This window comes from Xyrauchen texanus, chromosome 42 (assembly GCF_025860055.1).
Source record: "Xyrauchen texanus isolate HMW12.3.18 chromosome 42, RBS_HiC_50CHRs, whole genome shotgun sequence".
Taxonomy (NCBI): Eukaryota; Metazoa; Chordata; class Actinopteri; order Cypriniformes; family Catostomidae; genus Xyrauchen; species Xyrauchen texanus.
The window spans coordinates 26,630,612-26,655,713 of NC_068317.1; the positions used below are offsets into that span (position 1 = coordinate 26,630,612).

General features: G+C 37.0%; 1 pseudogene; it reads left to right on the forward strand.

Annotated features, from left to right (window-relative positions):
• Positions 1 to 25,102, forward strand: part of LOC127635027 (dihydropyrimidine dehydrogenase [NADP(+)]-like) — a 304,510-nt pseudogene that overhangs the window by 11,416 nt on the left and 267,992 nt on the right.

The following is a 25,102-nucleotide window of genomic DNA, read 5'->3' on the forward strand; positions in this document are numbered from 1 at the left end:
ATACAGCCTCAGCATCAGAATATAAGCGCCAAGTGAAAGTAAAGTAAATAATACAGGAATATACAAAGTCATAAAATACTGTATCATATTATAATGGCAAACTGGACAACAATACATAATTGTTGGGTTATAAAATGAATAAATAACAACTGAATTCCAAAATGTTAATGGTTGATTGGCTTTTATTTAAAATTATGATTTAAAAATAATGTTTTGTAATTAAGCAAAACCTTTCAAAATGGGGCTCCAGCTTGGTCAGTTGCTTGGGGCCTCAGAAATCGTAAGCCCGCCCCTGTGCATGCATACTACCGTACTACTCACACTATTCCTGCCATAGACACATATGGCAGAAGTAGTAAGAGTAGTATGAGTAGTGTGCCATTCTGAACTCAGTCTTTGAGTGCAAGAATGTGTCATCTATGGAAGGCTGCACTGCCTGCTTGTTGCTTTGAAGAGATGTGTTCCCTGTAGAGCTGGAGCGCTGACTACCCCCTACTGCCACAAATTCGCAAAAACATCAAGTTTGAATTATTCCGATGGTAGGAACATTCTTTATTATGAAATTTACTTATGGATCGGGGGCATGATTAAGTAAATACATTTCTAAGCATTATTTTTCATATCATTAACCACTTATGTTAATGCGTTCAATCGACAGCCCTAATAAAAAGATTTCCCACAAGTCAAACTTTACATGAAAAATGACACAGTTGTGGGCGTGGGTGAGCACTTTTGAGTGAGTATGTGTGTACGGCCTTTTCCAGGGGTGGAGAAAGTGATAATTGATTATCTCACCGTGGCGTTCATTCATCTCCCCAGCTCACACACCACTCTGTAAACTCTGTCTCTCCATGGACGCACACATAACGAGGGCCAGGACTCCTGCTACCTCTGAGCTATCACCTCAGAGAGGGAGAGAGAGAGAGACTGTGATTAATCAGATCTCTTAAATGTGGGCTACCCCCAGAGAGGCCCTTTCAGAGTGAAGCTCTCAGGTCTCCTCCTCCCGTAAACACAGGGTGTTCAATCTTCACGGAAAGCTTCGCTGTGAAAAGCAAAGAGGGGAAAAAAGTCACTTTTTCGTTTCTGGTTCAAGCAGAGCGCAGGAAAACATCTACAGTACTGTCTGCTTGCCTTAGTACAAATTCACAGTGTTTGTGTTCAATAACCAGGTTCCTGCGGTCTCTGTCTTTCAGTGTTTTCAATGCTAGTGTGCAGTTCTACTGTGTGGACAAAAACCTAGTTGAATTGGGTAAACCCAACAAAAGTAGACATGTGAATGTAAAATGTATTTTGAACTAACCAGTAAGAGTGAATGTTTGCATGCTAAATACATGCTAATGGAAGGTACCATAGACTGTATTTTAGTATTTATGCTATGGTTAGGACAGCAAAACGCAATGAAAAGAGTAATCAGTTTATTATGCTACATATAGCTGTCCTCATCCTAAACTCAAGTTCCACTCATTCACCATAATGGTAACCCCTAAAACTACAACATAACAGAAACTCTTTTGAATCTTAAGATAACAAAACATTAAACACTAAGAAGTATCCCCTTTTATATGCATCTTGCACAAAAACACAATACTTTTTATAACACTTAATTTTATTATTTACTCTTCTATTGTGTCCAGTGCAAAGCACGCTGGGAATTAAAAATACCCTGCTCAGTTTCAGTTTCACCAATGCAGTTGTACCAATGCAAATGGATTTTTAACACTCTTTTATTAAGTTAAGCTCAATCAACAGCATTTGTGGCAAATTGTTGATAACCACAAAAAACTATTCAGCAGAAATTCGAGGTTGCAATGAGGCACCAACAATGGAAGTGAATGGGGGCAAATGTTTGAGGGTTTAAAGGCAGAAATGTAATGCAATAATTTTATAAAAGCCTATTCTTCTGTTAAAACTCATTATTTGATCTGTAAAGTTGTTGAAATCATTGTTACCAGGATGTCAGGGTTTGCTGTGTTATGTTGTCATGGCAACAAAGACACAGAAAAGACTAGTAAGCAAATCTCTTACCCTAAAATCATGGTAACATGAATATTGTTTATATCTCATGGCTATAGTTTTGAAACAGTGAGGATTGTAATGTTTACAGATTGTCTCTATTCATTTCCACACTGCAACTCAGATTTGTGGAGGTTTTTTTAAGAAAAGGAGGGACAAGGTGAAATTATTTTCTGTTGTAATCAACATTATGCCACAAATGATGTCAGTTGAGCTTAACTTGTATTGAATCCATTTGAATAACATTGAAAAACATTTAAATTGTGTGATGAGCTAAATTAATGTTATTTAATTTACTGTTCTAGAAACTGCTTGAAGCATGGATGGATGGATGGATGGATGGATGGATGGATATTTTAAACAATTTTCACTCATATTGTTATGCTGATTATTTTATATATTAAAAAAAAATATTAGAAAAGAAGGCAAAGTAGTACTTCCTTGAGTGACATAAGACTTTTGGACTCAATTGTACACCACATGTTCCTTCAGAATGGGATTTTCAGCAGACCTCCTGTAACATGATTGTTCATTGATACATTTTTAATGCAAATACAATTGCTCTTGAATGGTCTCTCCACTGTCCCCCTCTCTGTTGCTTTGCTCCTCCGACCAAAGCTAATAACACGCACTGGTGTGTCATTCACATGCAAAACAGGGGCATCCAGACACTTGTCCCCAGATTTATTAATCTATTGAGTCCCAAGACACAACCTTTTCTACACACTGACTTAATTTATGAAGAGCACCGCCATCTGCAAATACCAGTATGATAATATCAAGTATTCTTTGATGCCTGCTTTGAAGGTGAAAGAGAAAGAGAAACTGGTATTTTTCCCTGGTATTCTCAAGGTCCTGCGATAAGCAACTGACTGTGATATCCGGCTGTCTGTCGGCATGACCTTCACTGGACTCAGAGGTGTTATTCCAAACATCCAAAACTCTCGTCCCGTTTATCTGTTATTTAATCGTTATGTTATATGATGCTTTTATGTTACACAGTACTCCTATAAAAAACGAACAAGGTGTGATTTTCATGTTCTGGTCCACTCTACTGGAGAGAGTCGACGTGACTCTTAACTTCTGAATGAACTCTAATGGCAGCCCACTCTCTCTCATTGCCTCCATCCTGACCTTTTCCTCTCTCTCTCTCTCTCTCTCTCTCTCTCTCTCTCTCTCTCTCTCTCTCTCTCTCTCTCTCTCTCTCTCTCTCTGAATCTATCTCTATTTCTTTCTATTTCTCAGGCTCATCTCTGCAAGTCAGTGCATGAGTCATGCTGTCTACCCACTTCCTCCCTGAGCTGGACAGAGACAGTAGGAAGCGCTTAATGACAGCCTTGTTTTGTAATTCATTATTTATGATGCTTGTTTTCTCTGACAGAGGCATTATGAGGCTGATCATCCAACTCTGAAAGGTTCTGTGTTCACACGGACAACCCTACATCTAATTGGGTATGAATTAAAAGCTGATTGGCTCATGTAAAGAGAACATGAAATCAAAATGGACACTTTTTTTTTTTTTTTTTTTATATAATTGTCCTTGTTGTTATTGCACACATTTTGTTTAAAGAGCACATTTAAAACCTTTTCAAGTCCCATTGTCCATATTTCTCACTCTTACACTCAAAAAAAATCACTGTAGCAGGGCGGAGGGCGGTGCCGGGTTGTGATTCCGCACAGCTGGCCCCTAATCAGGCTAATCAAACCTCCGAGAGGGATAAAGGCCGACCGGAGATGGCAGTGCGAGAGAGATATTTACAGACAGCTGCCCGACACCCGTGTGTGTGTTTGTGTCTATTTGGTTCAGTTTATTATTAAACTATTATTTATATTGTCAAGCTGGTTCTCACCTCCTCCTTTCCATTAATCCCTTTACACTGGTGGCAAAACCCGGGAAGGAGGAGGGATACGCCGTAGTAGAGCCCTGCCACAGTCACATTATGGAGGTAAAATAGGCTGCGAATGGCATTTCATATTGATTGCGTTAAAGACAACGTTAAATCAAAATTGACCCTATGTACTTTCTTAATAAATGTGCACATTTTAAAGAGAAAAGTTAATATAAACAACATCACAAATGCAAAAACGTGAGCCAGTCTTCCTTGTTCCGTTAAAAAGTCACAATCTTAGACAAGCACTCTACCATAATGAGAGCATGACAATCGGACATGCAACCCTCTCCCAGGTTAAAGAGTAGCAAATGGATTCTGTCCCTGGCTTCGTTTGTGAGCAGAATTAATTAGCAGTCACAGCAACTGACACATCAGTTTTGCAATGACCTACAATTAAGAGTAACAATTTTGGAGTGTGTGCATAGAATGGGGTGTCATTGGCAACCACCCCGAGCTGCTTGATTTGTAATTAAAGTTTCTCTGGTCTCAGAGGTATTATGGGACTAAAGTGGAAACCTGTACAACCAGAAAAGCTTCCAGACATGTTCTCATATTTGACACATTTATTAAACACATTAGCTCTGTTCCAAAAATGTGTGGGCTGCCTAGCTCTGTACCGTCAACATAAACACCTATCTTCTAAGACAGCATCCTAACTGAGATAAAATGTTAGTGACTGATTAGAAATGCTCAACATAGGCAACAGTGCTCAAGTGATGCACATTGCATTAAGACTTGCAGTTTAACATTAGCATGTTGCTAAGCTAACAACATGATACTCTAAAGGGATGTTCAGTATGACAGCATTTTGCAGTGAAAAATCAGCCAGAATTCATTCATTTCAGTGAGAGTTTGAAACTGTAACAAAATCAATCATGAGTTCAACTTTATGCAAATTAGCAAAAACACAAGGTGGCTAGCTAGGGTTGCCAACCTTTCGCCATCTGTGCATGGGCCACTCAAGCATTTCACTGTCTGACTGGGGTGTGGTTCCCCCATCGAGAATTTTGCATCTAAAATATTGGAAAATGTTGTCATTTCAGCCAAAATACGGGACATCCTGGCTAATACGGGACAGTTGGTTACCCTACAGCTAGCCCAACAATGGGAGCACAGACAGTAATCAGCAGCTGAAACACATAAATATTGGGTAAATCTTCATGATTACGGTTGCATGTCTTCCAGCTCATCTGCCATTTTTGATGATACTTGTTGCAGTACATGCTGGGATTGCATTCTCTGCCAGCGATGCATGTGATCCTGTAAAATAAGGTATCTTTGAAGAAAGCATATTGTTGGTGCCAACCTTCTGGGACTCCTTTGCCTTCGGGGAGCGCACCTACAGTAAAATACCTTTCCAAATGTGGTCTAGGAAGGCAGCTTTCATTTTGGAACATAGCAAATGTAAAGGCTTCAGAAAAAGATCGAATTTATCTGAAATTCTTCATCTTCTTCTCTGAACCCAAGAATGCATTGGGCAGAGAAGAGATGCGATAAGTGAAAGGAAAACGTGCATTTGCTCTACAGCAGTGGCCACGATGCAGATGTTGCAGGTTATTTCCATGAAGTTTCATCATAGCGTTGGGACACTGCACTCAATGGTAATTTGCTGTTCCTCTTCAGAGTGGTGTTTGCTTTGGTATGGGAACCGGTGTGTGTGTGTGTGTGTCTGAATAAAAATTTGTTGAGTGATTTAAAAAAATAAAATTGTGCTGATTTGTAGATGCCAATTGCATGATAATTTGCATTGATGAGTTGTATATAACATAGATAATTTCCATATGGATCTGTTCAATTTGAGCTTTATGTTTTCAAACAGAATTTACTATTTTGTGTCACTTCTTTGCATACAATCTCGAACAGTATGATGTGTGAACTACTGAGGCCCATAAATACATCATTAATGTGAAATATTTTCATGCTTAGGAATAAACAACATGTAGTTAATGTGTGAAATCTGAAAGTGTTTGAATTGTAGAAAAGGCCCAGGATATAGGCATGGCCAGGATGTAGTCATTATGCTGATTGGTAATTAGATGACACATTCATTTACAGCACACACTGGGATCTCGGGGGAAATTATGTAATGACACCCGATTCCTAAAATAACACTTATACACCCACTATTGAGTCTTGATTGACCTTCATGATGAATATTTAAAGGGGGAAATGTTTCATTTCCCATATTCCATATTCTGCGAACAGCCTTAGGCCAGAAACAATACTTTGCAGAAGTATGAAAGTATGCAAATGCAGCCATGAATGTAAGTATAATACATTAGACTGTTACCCCCTTTTTCCATAAAAAGGCAAAAATCAAGGTTTCAGTGAGGCACTTACAATGGAAGTGATTGGGGCCCATTTTTGGCTGTTTTAAAGGCAGAAATGTGAAGCGTTTAATTTATAAAGGCCTTTAATACTTCTGTTAAAACTTGTGTATTATTTGAGCTGTAGTTTGAATCAATGTTTTTTGCTGGATTACAGGGTTTAAGGCATTATGTCATCATGACAGCGAAGTTGTAAACTTGGATGAAACTTTACACAGAAAAGGTAAGTGATTTTATCACACTAAAATCGTGCTAACACCCATTTTGTTTCCGTCTTGTGGCTATGCTTTTGAAACCGGGCACATATTAACGTTAATGGATTGGCCCCATTCACTTCCATTGTAAGTGCCTCACTGTCCAAATTTGTGCTTTTTTAACGAAAAGCAGGGACGAGTCGAAATGACTTTTTGTCATAATCAACATTATGCCAAAAATGCTGTCAATTGAGCTTAACTTGTTTTAAATCCGGAATGTATGTTTACAATTCTGCTTGCACTACTGTTGCAGCTACAAACCTCCATACTCAAGGGGGCGATAGAGCTACATTCAAATGTTTGCAGCATTAATGTGATATTATTTAGGTAGCTAGCTATAAACATGTTGACAACTTTTTACAAACAAACATGTTAACTTTTACAAACTTGTTTAGTGAAATTCTCTTAAAATTGTTGCTCTACCGTGACGGTAGCTGACCTGAGAGAAGACTAACTATGAAGAAGGCCCTCACTTTAGCACCCCTTGTGGCAATGCTATATATAGTATAAATGACTATACAAAAAATAAATTGACTTGCTGAAAGATTTAGTTTATATTTAATAATTGAATTGCGTTTTGACACTATGGAATGCAACAACAAGTGAAATCAAGCAAGCATAGATAGGTGTTCTCGTGTTTACATACATATAGTATTATTTGGGACTTAAGTCAGGTGCTCACATTAAGGACAGATTATTTTCTGTCTTTATGACTGATGTTTGTCAGATTGTACAAAATGAACCTGGTGAGATCTTGCATGAAAACAAAGGCAGATTATGCAACATCTTTAGGACTTTGGTTACATTTGAAAACTACATTTTCAGTTTTCTGACATCATCGCTTTCCAAAGTGTGTGGTGCATGAGAGCATTTTCATGCAAAAAAAATCCAGTGTGAATGAGAGGCATAAACATAGCTAAATCAATGTATTTGCAAACAAAAATCAATTAGTGTAGATGTGGTTTAAGATTAATTCATGCATTGGAATTCATGCATAATTAAGATTAAGTCATGCATTGGAGAGCACACCACATAAGCAATCAAAGTTGGCAGATTTTGCCCAGCAGCTACATAAATCTTTGTACGATTCTTGAAATTTGGTAAAATTGAGACCAAAATCATGTGCACCAGGCTTTAGACCTAACCCTTACTCTGCCTGCCTTTTTTTCCAGAATTGCTCATGTTGCTTTCTTCAAACCCTAACTTTGCTTTCCTTGGATTTTCAAACAGCCCAGTAAGATCCCATGCATCCCTTCTAAAGACCAAGGCTTCCAGCTGTCGTAACTTTCTCTAAAACCAAAGTTCAGGCTGTACTGAGCCAAGCCAACGCTGACCGCTATTTTGAGGACAGAAACTCTGAGTAGCTGCTGAACGAGGGGAAACCTTTCCAAATAACCATAGAGGATGTTCTTGTTTTGTACCCAATCTTAAATCTATTGTTTGATCTAATGATTCTGTCTCTAAGGCCTTTTTATCCAAGCAATGCTGATGAAACCGAAGGGAAAGAGAAGGTAGAGTGTGTCTCCTGCCTCTTGGTTGTTGAAGACATGCTATGATGTCCATACACAAGCACAGATAGATAAAGAGAGAGAGAATAAAAGAGTACTGAGTGATTCAGTCACACACTGCTTAGGCATTATCCAGCCAACAATAAAAGATTACATCATATCAGCTGGCATCATTTCTTCAAGGTCTTTTATTGATTATTGAGCTGTGAGCGCAGCTGTTGAAAGTGTACAATGGAAAGCCATTGAATTCACGGATCACATCAGGATTTTATAGACATACCAAAATGATTTGACGATACAGCTTTTATACTGGGGTGATCACCACTTTCATGGGCTTTGAAAGAGGTACATAATGCTCCAATTATTTTTGAGTCCTCTTCAGATGCAAGATAAGCCCAAAGACTGAAAACAATATATATATATTTTTTTGACAATTATTTTTTATATTCTTGAAATTAAGTGTTACAAACTCAAAGTAAATTGAGTATTTTCATTTAAACAGAATATCAAGCTTGTCCTTACAGCCGGCAAATAAATACAGTGTCACTGTTGTCATTAAACTTTATATAGTTTACTGAGAGTGTGCACATGAAAGCCTGTCGACACAAAGAATGGGAGCGCAATCACTTCAAGAACAACAATATTCTTCATTGGATGTTAATTCTAGGTTTTATATTTACCATTATAAATTGAAATTGTTTATGTAACGCAAATAACGGCAAACAGTAACTTCTAACAGGATTACTATAAAATTAAGAGTAGTTTCTTAGAATACATTGTTAAAGGAAAAAGTTAACCCAACCCAGCATTAAACACAACACAGACTAAAAGCAATGATAATTATAACGAGAGAATTCTAGTTGCATTGCTCACTTGTAGTGTAGCCAGGATTGTGATCAAAGCCACTGATGAATAAAAAGAGGTGGGTGGGGCCACAGAGGAGGGTATTGATCCATTGAGGGCTTTCTGAGAGACTTGGGACAAGGAATCTCACACTCTGCACTGCACAAATCAAGGTAATTGTGATAAGCTCAGGCCAGGGCGCAATGACTGATTTCTCCACCGAAGAGCAACATCTGTTGTTTGCCAGTTGCTGACAGATCACTTTGATAACGTTTAATTATGCAAGAGGTCACTGGACCAGTTAGATTACTGCTCAATAACTTCCAAAAATGGAATTGATGAGGACCAAAACATTAATGATTTTGCAAGATTGTTGCTGTTTTAGGATAGATTTATTTTCCTGGCTGTGAGCATTGGAGAATTAAAAAAAACTGGGAGCATTATGGGATGGATTTGGCTTCAGGGCATGGCAAATTCATGTGCAACACACCAGCAACTGGGCATTAATAAGAAACAGATTTTTTTTCACATTTGTAAATGTACTTGAATTTAATTGTTGAAGACGAATAAACATGATATATAAAGAAAAACAAGATTGTGTCATTTGATTGTAATGTTTATTTGACACTTGAGTCACTGATTGTGAAAAATAGGCTACTCACATAAAACTTAACAGACTTTATACTATAACAGAATTTATGAATTGATGTATGTCTTTTGCAACTGTAATTTATTTCTTTATTTTCCAAGGTTAAATAGCTTTCAAACACATCTACGCACACACACACACACACACACACACACACACACATTTGTGCATCTCATGAGGTCTGATCTAGGCCTCTGATGTATGTATGTATGTATATATATATATATATATATATATATATATATATATATATATATATATATATATATATATATGCATTATTGTATATTTAAAAATATATAATAATGATACATTACAGATATTTATACAGAAAAAATATCAGTTATATATAATAATGTTATTGTAAAAATTGTCAACATATTTGTCAAATTAGCAGGTTTTACTATAGCATTTTATATTATTAGCAGTTAAAAATTATGAATTACTTAATTATTTATAGTAAAAACAAAAAACAACAAAAATTAAACTGAAAGAATCTTCAAGTGTGAATTGAGATTTTCTTATATTTGTTTAATGATGCATTTCTTGTTTTTTAGTAAATGTTTAATGCATTATTCATATTATATTGACAGTTTTTGCCCATAATTAGTCCCTGAAAAAGCCTGTTTTAATGAACTTGTAGTCATCATATGTCCTTCAATTATAGCACCTTATTATGCAGTCAATTTACAGAAAAGTTCAGAAGGAAAAGAAAGTATTATTTTGAAAACCCCAGACTTAAAAGATATAATGCCTGAAATGCTGTCACTGTATTCTTTACAGCAAAGTTCTGTAAAAAAACTTTAGTTTTTCACTGTAAAAATAAATATATATATATATATATATATATATATATATATATATATATAGTTAGAGTGCAGGTTACTTGTGTTGTTTTGGATGGATAAAGCCGGTGGTGAGGGCATCGCCCTGGTGGGACAGGAAGTAGAAACGCAGAGGGGTTCAGCTTCACCTGCTGATCGCCCTCAGCCTGACCAGTAGAACTGCCCTCTGATTGGACAGATCTGATAGCCTATTAAATTGATGGGGACTGAGAGAGAGAGAGAGAGAGAGAGAGAGAGAGAGAGAGAGAGAGAGAGAGAGAGAGAGAGAGAGAGAGAGGAAAGGGACCTGATGACAGTTCCCTGCAGAGATGAAAACTTTTCTGAAGCACTTTGAGAGAAGACGACACTTCATACCGCATCACTTGATAGGATTCAGGGTGGGTTATGGATCCTGTCACACAGCAAAATTAAGTCAAGGGGAACAGCGTCCCTGGGCTCTTTCCTGCACACCAGCCAGGAAAAATTAATCCATTATTGATGGGATAAACATTTCAGACATGTTAGTTTTAAAGCTAAAAACAAGCTAAGCTAATTAAAAGCATGAAGCTTGATTCCATATATCTGTACCTTATTTTGTTTTGTTTTTTGTTGCAATTCAGATTCATGCACAGTTTGTGCCTTCATATGATATCGAGATTGAAAAGAATCTGATAAAAATAAAAGAATCTGACTAAAGAATATGGCTGACTTTGGTATTGAAATACATGCACAAATGATTTGTTATGTTTTCAATATTAACACTTCCATACATACCATCACACATATGTGACGGTTAATAACTGGTCCACGCAGAGTAGTGTCACACATATGTGTTTCTGCAACAACCAGTAACGTTACAAGCTGCCAGATTCAAAATGGCTTTCGCACCATCACAGGCTGCGCTGGTCAAGGGTCTGTTATTTATATTCGCTCAAAGAGTTACCCATACAATATTTTAAACCACAAAATAAGTTTATTTTATTTACATCCAACTTGTTACCAAAGTACCATGATAAAAAATTTACAGCTCTTATATGCACAGTCAATACATCAAACATGATCTTCCTCCAATGCATGCTGCCATTTGTTTACATTAGTAAAGCGGTTGTCATTCGTCAAAGCTATTCAAAGAGTCTTTTCAAGCACATAATATGTTTATATTATGTAATAAACAGCCAAATTGTCACCAAAGTACCACGATAACAGTTCACAGCTTGTATATGCACAGCCATCATATCTAAACGCGATCTTCCCATGCACGCAGCCACGTCTGCTGATAAGGTGCAGATGCGGTACATTCACACAAACAGCAACTCAAACAGTCTTTTCAGGCATATAATATGATTGTTTTCTGAATGAGACAGCCAAACTATCACTAAAACACCATGATAACAGTTACATCTGATATATTCACAGGGTTTGTTCATTTGTTTTTTACAGCTATAAAAACAAAATAAATCAGTACAGCAGACAACCAATTTGTTCACATGCTTACTATATTATATACAGTATTTTTTTAATGACATGAAATTCAAAATAAATAAATATTTAAATACTCATCTACACTCTTTCCCCCCCTCAACTGGCTGTGCAGTGTCACGTGCAAAAATAACTCACTCCAGGGGGCACTGCAGAGGAATTTAGACCCTACTTATGAAAAGGTTAACAGAACATGAGAAAAGAGGCAACAATATGAAATGTATCAATCTAAAAGGTAAAACAATGTTTTTTTTATCCTAATAATGACAATAATTGTGATCATTTTAACAATAATTCTCACCATAATGATTAAAAACCTTGATAAATGACTCAACATAATTAAATATTTATGAAAGTATTAGAAATTATTCCCATTTCCCAACTATAAAGGTGATCTATATTTAAAATTGCACAGTGGATTGCAATTTCCATGAGAAATGCTATCTAAAAAGGAGAACAAGCACATTAAACGCAGGATTATTCTTGACATGTGAAGCGGTCATTGGGGAATTGGATTTGACATGGTCAAACATGAAGCAAATCCCATTTAAAGATAATCTTTTTAAACACACTTGAATGCCAAAACATGACAATGTAGTCTCACACACACTGCGTTCAGAATAATGTTATATTGAAAATATTAAGAACTGTACATTTCTCAGTTGATTCATTTCTAGAATAAATAATAATTCCTTGTCTAAATAGTTATTCCCTGTCTCTGTCTGTATGTGGATTTAGACTTGGGACAAAACCAGGCACAGCTGGGGTAGCCTATCCCAGAAATGTACTAAAATGACTTTACTTTTTAAAGGGCACCTATTATGGAATTTTGAAAATTACCTTTCATGTAGTGTGTAACATAGATTTAAGTGAACAAAAACATCCTGCAAAGTTTTATATATGAAAGTTCACCGTAAAAAAAGTTATTGTCTCTCAAAAGTAGGAGTCGACTCCGAGTCAATGTAATGAATCGTTTTTCCAATGAGTCATTTTCCTTTTAGTTGTGACGTCAAGACGAAAAATGATCAAATTGGCCGCGCCCACTCATTGCGCACGCAGACACCAGGGAAAACTTGAAAACAAAAATGTCGACAACAAGACGCTGTGTTCTGAAGTACATATCAAAAGCGACCTTTTTTTCACTGCCCAGGGACGAGCATGTGAAGAATCAGTGGCTAGAGTTTATATTTACAACTATACCACACAAGTATAGCCCGAACCTTGTGCTGTGTTCGCGTCATTTTAATGACGATTGCTTTACGAACATGAATGCTTTCAAGTGTGGATTCGCGAGCCGGTTGATACTGAAGGAAGGTTCAGTACCAAGTTTATGTGGATCAGCTTCCTCCTCCGAATCACAACCTGTAAGTATTATTAATAAGTGTTGCTTTTATGTGTTTTTTAGCATGCTTAATAAGTATTTGTGTGTGTTGTGTAAGTTACGCTCAGTGCAGCTTCCAGGTCTCCAATGTCAATTTTTTTGAAATATGTGAAATATTTCAAAGATGTTATTGGAGTTGTCATAAAGAATAGAGCAATAACTTGTAGTAATGCAGTGCTTTATCAATATGTTTATGCGTTGGGCTAACGCAAACAATAACTGGGTGTTTACCACCGAACTTTGGGCTATGATCGCTAACATAAATCAACTCAAATTCCTTCTCTGATTTTGATTTTTTTACTACAAAGCGGTGATGGGCGTTCCGTTTCCGACAATCTCTGCACAGAGTATACCAATCACAACTGACTGGGTCATCTGACCAATCACCGCAGATTAGCGTCACGCAAAGGAGGGGTTTGGAAAAATGAGTCGTTGAACGAATCATTTGGGAGTCGGTGAGCAAATCAGGTAAACATAAATGCATATTATAAGACAACAAAAGTGTTTTTTGTCATTGCATGCATGTAAAACTGTTGTTGGGGACTCCCAAAACAATATTAGGAACATTTAAACTGCCATAATAGGTGCCCTTTAAAGTACTTTACACCCCTATACTGGTGGGAGACCTGACTCTCCTGTTTAAAATTTAAAAAATAAGTAACACTTGCCTTACTGCAAGTACAACTATACATTTCAATGGCACTTGTTCAAATTTAAATTATTCAGCATTAAACAGATGTATTGTCATGATTAAAAGACATGGAACAACCAATGGCTAAACTGGTCAATAACCTTTGTAAAAACATTTATTTTTAACAGGATTCCAAATCAACAATAAATATCTACAAAACTGGACACCATGTTAAGTCATTAATGGTAGGCCTACTTTTGATGTAAACAGAGCTTTTAAAAGGTCACTTTAATGATCCGAAAGGACAAGAAAATCAATTGCTTTAAAGAGCATAAATTTGAAACAAATGACACAATATCCAGTGGTTTCCCTCTCTGCAAATGTAGTCACTGTATAAATGGAGGTTAACATCCTCTACTGCTTGCATTACAAAGAGCTGAATCACCAGTGAAACGATATCAGACTTGAAGACGCTTCTGTCACATTGTGATCAATACAAGATGTGTGTTGTACTAGATCTAACAAACACTGCTGTTAGGGATCATCTGCATTTTACAGGGTTTTCAGAAGGACAGAAGCAAGTAAGTCCTAAACATATAATAAAGGCTACAGGGCTCAATAACTGACATGCAACATGTGTAGGAAGTGATCTTGTGAAATCATGACAACATGTAATTTTCTGAGCTTGTGATAACAAAATAAATTTCCATTGTAAAATAGCTTTGCAGAGATTTCATTACAGGAAAATATTAAATTTTTACAATGGAACTATACTACAGGCTATACTTCTCATAGCCAACAATTTCAGCAGTATGCAGTATATACAGTACACAGTATGAAATTGTGCATGGATTGCCCAGATGACTGACAAAATTAGCATAAATGTGCATTATACAACAGAGCTTATGGCTAGGAATACTGTATCCCACAGTGTGTTGAATTAACCAGAAGTCATATCACCTGCCATCTTTTTCTTTACTCCATTGGACAGCCAGAGTTGCAAAATATTTACAAAAAAACAAACAAAACCAAAACAAAGTAACATACTACTGTTTATCATTATGCATAATGTCAGGCAGTATTTCATGTATACTGTGTAATATCAGAGACGAGCAGAGACGGGACTTTTCTATTAAAGTGAATGGGGAAAACTGGAATTCCCAATGAACAATGGATGTACATTAGAAAGGAAATCTCACCTTAAAGGTAAAAGAGCCAATCACCTTTAAGATTCAGACATCGCATGTCAATCATCTTGAGAAAATGCATGAGCATTAGCTATACAAGTTGGGAAAATTGCAGTTTTTACCGTAATCTGAGGTAAAGAAGCTTAATTTATGATCCCAGTGTTGTCTGATTTCACTGCTGATTTAAAAAACAAATCTTTGATTGTAAACTTGATTAACCGTATTGGAGATTTTGGTCTTTTCCTATTCAAGTAGGTAGGAGCTGCACTTGTATGCCGCTTGTTTACATAGGAAATATAGCTGCCCAGCCTGCCTGAGAGCGTTCAAATGATAGCCGCTGAGTGAACTGACCTGCTAAAATATTTTGGTAATCTGCAGTAAGCAGTACACTGGCATTCCATTTTATAACACTTATAACAGAGTTGAGAGTTCTACTCTCTCTAGCAAAAAATGTAATAAATGAGCATGCAAGGGAAGGGGGATGTTTATCATTTTGTGAATGACCGACTTCCAGAATCTCCTGAAATCTACAGAACTTTATTGCGTAGTTCTGTGGGCAGAATGGACATTTCACATATGATGCATATGCAGTAAATATTTTTTTCAGTGCCCATGTAAACAGGTTAGAGCATTCAGACCACACGCGGGTGCAGCAAAGCAAAGCTTCACAGGAGCGGTGCAGAAGCAGCGGTGCAGAAGCAGCGGTGCAGAAGCAGCGGTGCAGAAGCAGCGGTGCAGCAGCAGCGGTGCAGCAGCAGCGGTGCAGCAGCAGCGGTGCAGCAGCAGCGGTGCAGCAGCAGCGGTGCAGCAGCAGCGATCGTTTCTGCACCGAGTCTATTTTTGCTGTGCTGCAAGTACTGAATTAAAGTGATAGCGCATTATTCATGGGCAAAATGAACATGTATAGACACGAAAATGTAGTATTTTTAACATAAATGCATATAATTATAGTCTACTGATTTTTGTAATGTGAAATACACTACACAGCATGTTATATGGTGTGTATGGGGGGGCGGGGGACACTTTCATCTCAGCAGAAAGTGGCAATCACGTGACAGGCTGGTGGTCGGAGAATTACACCTTACCTCACATTTGGAAAAACAAGGCGAATTAATAGATGACACTCGTCTCATTGTGGAGGAAAAAACACAAAGTTCTTTATGACCCACAGGATTTCTTGTACAAATATTTGAGTGCACAAGAAAAAGCATGGGAGGCAGTTTCCTCAGCTGTTGGAGTGGATGGTAAGTTTTACTTCAAAATGTTTGTGATACTACCGTTTCGCATAAGAAAAGTACCATGTTCAAATGTATTGCCACTTGCTTGAGCAACTTAATACATAAATCTGTATAGAAGTAATAAATGGAATATTACGCTGTTTATATTTATTGTGTTTAAATGAGAATACGCCTATCAAAGATTTTATTACTGTACTGTTTTGCTCTAAACTTCATTCAAAGTCCTGTCACCCTCTACCTTCATGACATTATCTGAATGTGTGTTCTTACACCACACAACATTTTCTGTTGGCTGTTGCTACGTTAAACAATTGCGATTTTTCAATGCTTTAATTCCATTTTTAAGAAATGTGACAAGTGATTCAATATTGGCATTTATATGTTTATACACTTTGTTAAAAAAACTACATCAGTTGTATATTTAACAAAGAAGCAAAGTTATTTACTATTTACAGTCCTGGGCCCAGTTGTTCAAAAAGATTCATCTGGATCAGAATAATCTGGATTTGGAAATCCCATGTTTTGCTATCCAGTATCTGGTTATCCATTATACGTTTGTGCCGTTTTTATTTTTAATTTTTATTAAAGACAGATAACAGCATAATAAAGCTATAAAAACATACCCTTCCATTTTCCATTTCTTTTAAACAGTCAGACGCCTCATCTGACCCAAAACATATAAATAAAACAAACACATATACATTATTTACAAATACATTGTAGATATTTTGAACATGTGTTGGACGTGCGATACGGGATGCAATTGTTAGAAACTACTTTTGACCGGTTGCTCTCTGATGATTGTGCCATTTCAATGACAGTGAATATTAAATATATTATTTTTGTTTGATATTGACAGCTGTTTGGGGATATTTTTATGTGGACAATTTAAAAAAATATATATTTACTGTACTGAGAGGTTAAAAGGTACCTTAATGTATACTTTATCACTGTAACGGTTAAACAAATTAAGTGCAAAATAAAAATAAATGTATATATTCACTATATGAAACAATTTTATTTTAATTATTTGACCAATTTTAAAGTTTTATTAGATTTTGTTCCTGAAATCCACCCTTCTGCTGAGATCAGGATAATCCAGATTTTTGGATCAAAGGTATCCCAATCCTACTAAAACATTTTGAACAACACATACTGAAGGTTTGATCCAGATCAAAACCAAACTGGATTACGCGATCTAATCCGATTTCAGAATCCTTTTTTTTTTCTTTTGAGTTCCAGTGAATGCACAATCAAGTGTTGCTTCTGCTCCTCCTACAATTAACGCGTCTGCACTGCTTACACGCTGCTACACATCAAGTGTTAAACGGGCGTGACAGTTGGCCTGAATGCAACACAAAGCGATTTTTGTCGTTTAACACTGCTTTTGTAGAGCTATTCGAAGATTTATTTATGATTATTTATTTTTACAACGGAAGAGTCTAATAATAGGGGGGTTTTCACCATTGTGAAGTTAGAAGTTATAACTTATATATATATGACAGATGACCCACCTTTTGTAGAATAACAAGTTTTTTTCTGAACGATTGATATGAATGTGCATCTCTTTTATTCATTTGTTTTTTGCCCCAATGTCCGACATATATGCAGCCTGCTCCATCGTTTTGTGTCCAGTGACCCAAAACACACACTTTGAGTGCAACTAATAACTTTTGAGTATACCCTAATTATTTATTAATGAACTTTTAATGTGAAAAAAGGTTACATAGTACACTTCAACATGTTTTTATTCATTATAATTTAAACCTAAAGTTACAAATCTAAATAGTTGTTTTCGTGCACTTTGATATGCACCCTGACCAAGAGCTGCCAGAAAACACAGCCAGCCTCCTCACGCCACGTGCAGCGCGGGGAAAGTTGCCATCAAAAAAACTTTCTGCCTGCTGCAAGACCCCCCACTGGTGCCCACCACCCCTCGTGGCGCTCTCGATCATATCAATTCGATGTCGCAGTCGCCAATTTTCAGCCAGTCTCACAGTATACGCGAAAGGATCCTCGAGTTTCCCTGAGAAGGCGTTGCGTTATGTCTCCATCTGCCTTAAACAAACCTGCGGGACTCTAACGCGGAACTCTGTGGGACACCAGAGCAGGTCATCGGACTACACATATATTTGTTGCTCTAGGCTGCGTTTAATCCTCTTTCATTTTGATTTCCTCCAAAAGGAAACCATGTCACGGATGCTGCGCAAGGAGCTGGCGGAGATCGAGGTATAAACACAACCCAAAACATAAATGAATGCGTTTGTTTAAATGGGAGGTGCACTTTGATTCATCTAGGCTAACTGTGAACACTGATGTAATGCTTTGAGAACGAGGAGTTGAATCATTTGTTAGTTTTAAATCGGCGCATTTCCTTCTGAACTTTATATTTTCCTTCAATTTCATACAAGTGCGGTTGCATCCCTTTTTTAATACACTACATGAATTTTAAATGCCTTATTTTACACAAACTGAAACGGATGACAGCTTATCAGTAGGGGTAGGATGCAGCTCTAAGTTAATTGAAGTGTCCTCTAGAAAGACACGTACTGTGTGTGTGTGTGTGTGTGTGTGTGTGTGTGTGTGTGTGTGTGTGTGTGTGTGTATAGTGGCTGAAAATGTTGCGTTTGCAATTATACATTCTTAGTCAGTCAGTCATTCATTCATAAAAATACTTTTCATAAAATTAAAAAGCAAAGCCCGACAGACCCCCGATGCAACATTCTTGCTATAATTTGTGTATGTGCCATTGGTCTGATTTTCCAGTCATTCTCCAGACGTTTTGCAAAGTCTGTCACAGTAAAAATAACAATAATCATAGTAATCAATAATAATTTGGCAATCTGTATAATGAAACACAAAATGCCGCAGTGACTTATTTGTATGTTGTCGTTTTAACAGACTGATCTCACAGTGAAACCGGGAACAGTAGGTTGATTTGTTTAGCTAAAATCGGTTTGTGCTTACTGAAATGTAAAACACTGCCCCCGGTGGCCAAAGCGCTAAGTGTTGTTGAGCTTATGGGCACATGTGAGCACTAATTTCTGGGTGGAATGTCCACGGAAATACGCCAAAAGCGAGTCGTTTTCAGTTGTACTGGCTGTAATACCAACACACTCTCATGGCGAAATCGGCAGGATTCGTACGACTTTTCTAAATTTGGCTAATTCGTATATGTGGCATGGGGACGTGGTCATGTGTCTGTCTGTGGGAGAGAGAGCGGTAAGGCTTGTCACCTGGTTCATAATTACCCCTAACACCTGTCTCTTATTTTAGTGATGCGGAGGAAGATATAAAAGGCACGCTAGAGAGTTACAGGGAGAGAGATTGTGACCGACACATGACCACGTACGTCCCCATGCCATGTATGATATTTTGCGATTGCACTTGTTTGAATTCTTACGACTTTCACTACAGCCAATTACATCGCTGGACATCGTTTCCATCTAATACGCGACAATACTTGCTTCTGTCACACACAACATCTTCCTATCATGTTTACACACTCTACTGATTGGTTAAGTTTGGATAGGGGTTTGGGTAAGGGCATAACATTAATAAGTATGTCCTTAATGCCTCGTGCGTGAAACTCGCGCTTACTTACGCATTAGACATCTGGTAATTTACATGTGATGAAGTCGTACGAGTTTATGTGAACAACATTGTTCGAGACCATACGAAATAGCCAACTTGTAAATGATGTACAACTTTTCATGAGATCGGGTTGGTAATACAGTGAAGATGAATGCATATTTTATACCCTTCAACCCAAACCTAAACCTAATTATCTGTGGAGTAAAAATACAATTTTAGAGGGAAAAATGTAACATCTAATCACGCTCATCAACTACTTTGCGAACGCGATTACTTTGTGGTTTCAACACGGATCTCTCATGCTGTTGACACAACACACTTCCGATCACACCACAAGGGAAGATAAACACGCTAGAGCCAATGCAAACATTTCTGATAGGAGATGCCAGTTGTTCATGAGTCAGCATAATGTGGCCGATCCTAGGGTACAGGAACTTTTAGAACGCTCTGTATACATCAGAAATATTCCGAGCAGTATGGTAGTAAGCAATTCCGAATTCAGTCTGGCAAATTCGGACACTTTAAGCATCCAAAAAATTGCAGACTGTGCACAGAATACATACTATAAACTGCAAGAAATAGTACGAGTAATGTGGCAGTATGTTGTTACAAATATTCACTATGTGTGTGTGGATCCTGGTTGTTAAGATCAGGAAAATGTTCTTGGAAAACTACCATAACAAATACATTGTGTTCCACTAGCTGAATATAAATGGTGTGTGTTGACTTCCTTTTTGTTTGGTAATGTATGCATGTCTTAAGGTGATAGTTCACCCAAAATGAGAATTCACCAGTTACTCATCCTCATGTTGTTCAAAACTCCTTGACATTCTTCCATGAAACACAAAAGGTGATGTCAGGCAAAAAGTTAGCCTCAGTCACTATTCATTTTACTGCATTTTTTTCCCAATACAATGACATTGTGTGAATGGTGACTGAAGGTCTTATTCACTCTAACATCTCCTTAAGTGTTCCGCAAAATATATTCAGGGTTTGAAATGACGTGAGGATGAGTAAATGATGACAGAGTTTTCATTTTTGGGTGAACTATCCCTTTAACGGTTGTGAAGTACAGATTTCCGGCTCATTTGGCATCTGTATCTTTATCTGTATTGTGATCCAAACAAAAAGTGAATAGACAGAAAAGAATGGCATGTCCACCTAATCCAATTTTCCAGTTATTATACGGTTAGTTAGATATGGGCTGCAGGCTGTAATGCATATCACAACCACGTGGTTAAGTAGCTTTACTAGGCATGTGAGATGTCAGTTTCTAACATTCACTGTTTATATTAAAGTTTCAAAACTTTACATTTGCCCAACTTTCATCACGTTAAAATATTAGCATCTGATCGTTATTTAATAATTAGTCTGATAATGAATATTGACTTCTGCTAATATCGTGAATTTCAGTTCATAGTAGTAGTAGTACCACACGTTTCTGATGTTAAAATCAAAATTATGATGATGTGGTTACATGTGAGTTATTGTTTATGAAGTTATGATATGCAAATATTCTGAAGAGCAGAGTCCCTAAAACATTGGCTCAGATTTAAAGGGATAGTTACCCAAAAATTAAGATTCTGACATAATTGACTCTCCTGCACTCACTGTAGTTTTTTCTTCTTTCCCCAAAAGGAGATATCAGGCAGAGTGTTGGTTAAATCTCAAGGTAAAAATCATATCTAGCATATCTTATTTTACAGTGTGCCAATTAATACATTTATAAATAATAAATCAACCAAATCCACAAAAACAATTATTCTCATTTGAGCCATATAGTTTAACACTTTCATAAATAATTTGTGATGCATTTATGTACATTTCCCTGCACAGAATTTGTATAGCATTTTAATTGATTTGATTCAAAAGTGCAAAAATATTCCAAAATTGTTTAATTAATGGTACATTTGTTTTTATTTAATTATTTTGTTGTGACCTATAGTAAGTCATTATTTTAATATTTCTTTGATAACAGGATTTTAATACATTATTGAGACTATCTATTATCTATCAATTAAACATTAAATTATCAACAGTGGTTTTGTAGACACTTATGAGTTAGATATTTTAAAGTATCAAAAATAACGGTTTAATATGATTTTAAACACTTCCACTGTAAAGTGTAACTAAGCTGTTTCATTTTTGTTATGTGTTTTGTTTGATTATTTTCTGATTCAGAGTTGTAGGCTGTTCAACATCTGCAAATCAATCAGATCTCTGGAAGTGTGTTGTTCTCTCTTCCTCTAGGGCCTAATTTCACATTTCAGAATAGACAAGCTGTGTTTTAATGATGTCTCTAGCACAGAATACATGTCCTATTGCATTCATATATTCAACTGCTATAATCTTTTCTGTTCTTCTCTTTGTTTTGTATTATACTCTTTGAAATTAACTGCAATGCTATCACCACCAGTTGATTTGCAAATTGCTTTGGAATGCAGATATGGCCAGCAATGTAGATAATTCAGGTCCAGACTGATCTCACAGAAGCATTGCAGTGATGGTCTTGCATGTTTATCAGGTGTGAAATGCCGGAGTAGATTAAGGCATTCTTTTAATTGTAAAGCCGTTAAGATGAAATCACTTATTGTTGGTGATCTACTCAACCATCACAAATGTAAAAGGAGAGGAATTACATATATTTGGGTTTATTTGCACTGACATAGGCATGATAGATGATTATGTAGATGGCTACATTTGAAATTTTGTCATTTTCAATTTATTTCCAAACTTAGTACATATGATTTAATGGTATATCTACAATTTTTCTATGCAGACCTTTAAGTTAACATGAAATAAAAATGGACCATTCTTGTCTGGCTCCATTCTGGTATGTAATGCCCACTTTTTACAATTCAATCAATCCTAATATAAAAAAAAATTGGACTCCTCCCTAGATGTTTTCAGTTAATATCATGTTTCACTTGGAAATTATTCACATAGCACTAGTAAAAACAAATAAATCTTCATGTTGATTTTTAAGGTCGGTTTTAGCAGGACTCAATCAATGCTACTGTACTGGATGTCTTTATATAAGTACTTAAATGCTACATTTAAAAGTTCACACATGGTACCTCACATCCACAGTAAGGTTAATTGTAAACGTAATAGTGTTGGTTACGCCATGCAAGGTAGAAAATGGTTAGCACTTGCTCTGATTGCGAAACTCATTGTGTGTTAATATGAGTAAAGATGGCCGTGTTTCCATGCTGGGCGACACTAATGCAACCTTTATGGAGAGCAGAGGAGAGTAAGTCAAGCTCTTCATTAGCATCTTTATTCAGCCCGTAATGACAACAGTGACGTGACCTTCGGCTCTTTGCTGCACTTAAGACTGGGACTAAATGACTCCTGTCTGCCATTGAAAATGGCTTTCTAAAGCTCATAATAATTGCCATCTCTGGAGCAATTAAATCCTCAATTTTTCTGCGGTTCTGTCAGATGTCTTATTTTTAAATCTTTCCGCACTTCTGAAAGCGCTAAATGTGGGGCCCTTTTGTGCGCACATGTAGATTAATTAAAATCCTCCTGGACTGCTATTAGGGTTCATTAAAAAAAATCCACAGCAATACAGCATTTAAACAAAGCGGTATGAATCCACTGGCAGACCTCTGTGCCTCTTCTGCCCCACGCTCTCATCAGACGTCTGGACCACTGACAGGGGAATGCTCCATAATAAAATGCAAATGATATTTCATGGAAATAGTTGGCCACTCAAAAAGCTTGCATGTTATTGAAAATCACAGAAGCTGCAAGCCAGTAGCGGTTCTAGTTTGGATGGCGCCCTGGGCGAAACCCACTTCAGCACGCCCCAAAAGTTGTTGACCGGGGGGGTGATTGTAAATGGCCTCTGGAGTGGTCACAAGGAGAATCACACCAGAGAGAAGGAATAGCATTCCAAAAAGATGGTTGATCCATCAGAGGTGCAAATAAATAAGCATTTAAAAGCAAATATATAAAAAAACAAAAACTATAACAGTCTAAAAAGCTAGCCCTGTTTTTGGTACTAAGAACTGTACCAACTCCCTCCCTTAACAAGATGCAGTACCTAAGAACATTACCTACTCCCTCCCCGCCAGATGCCAACCTGAGCTGCTGCCCATGTCGCCCATGCCTAAATCCGCCACTGCTACAAACTGTGTTGTACAAACTTACAAGTGTAGCTGCTATACATCTCACTTTTCCCTTGCCTCTGTTTTGCCCTGTGTGGTGTAGATGGAAATTTTGCATTGGGAATAAACATTATTTGTTTTGAGTATAATTTGCACTGGCTCAGCATGCAAACGGTACAGCTGCGCTCCTGCTGTGAATGGTGAGGTTGTCTACAGGCAGACATTATCAGACCATTTATCAGACCAGAAATTGTGCTATAAGTCTGTGGTATAAAAATATATATAAATATAATTTCAACAAAGTTGATGTATTCAGTGGTTCTATACTGTCTTTGATTTAGGACCCAGATTTTACATTGGACATCACATGGTGACCCAACAAGATACCAAAAGTAATAAAAAAATCAATCCTTAAATTCAAACATTGGGTATGTACTTGGGCTTTTGGGTGCATACTTAAAGGAATATTCCAGGTTCAATGCAAGTTAATCTCAGTCGACAGCATTTTTTGGCATTATGTTGATTACCACAAAAATTAATTTGGAATTTTCTTTATAAAAGCAAAAATCAAGGCATTTAAAATTGAAGTGTATTGGGACAATCTGTTGGAAATAGATGAAAGGAATAGTTCACCTAAAAATGACAAATCTGTAATATTTTACACAAAAGGGAATGCTTTAATGAATATAGCAGGACGTCCGTTCAATAAAATGGCAATTGATGGGTATTTTGGAATGGGTATTATACTAGAGGTTTAGATGAGAAACAACCCAAAATGTAAGCCATTTTTAAAGTGAAATTTTTGTGCATTCATGAGCGCTATAAGAGAAAAGCTTTTTCAAAATGGCTCTCTTATTTTCATGTTCGCATTGTTCTCGCAAGAACTTGTCTCACACGTTTGGAATGGCATGAGGGTGAGTAATTATGACATAATCAAAAGCTTTTCATGAACTATTCCTTTAAAGTATGTAAAGGAAACAAGCCCCAGTGTTGTTTTGTGCAGTTGGTGGATCAGTAATTGTGCCCCTGCCAGGGTTTGGCAGAGATGGTTCGGATTTTTTGTCACTGAGCCATCGTCCCCAGAATTAAGGCAAAGAAGCTTCTGCAAAGCCAGCACATACCTGCATGTCCCACCAGTGCACATTTCACCCCCCCTTCATCCGC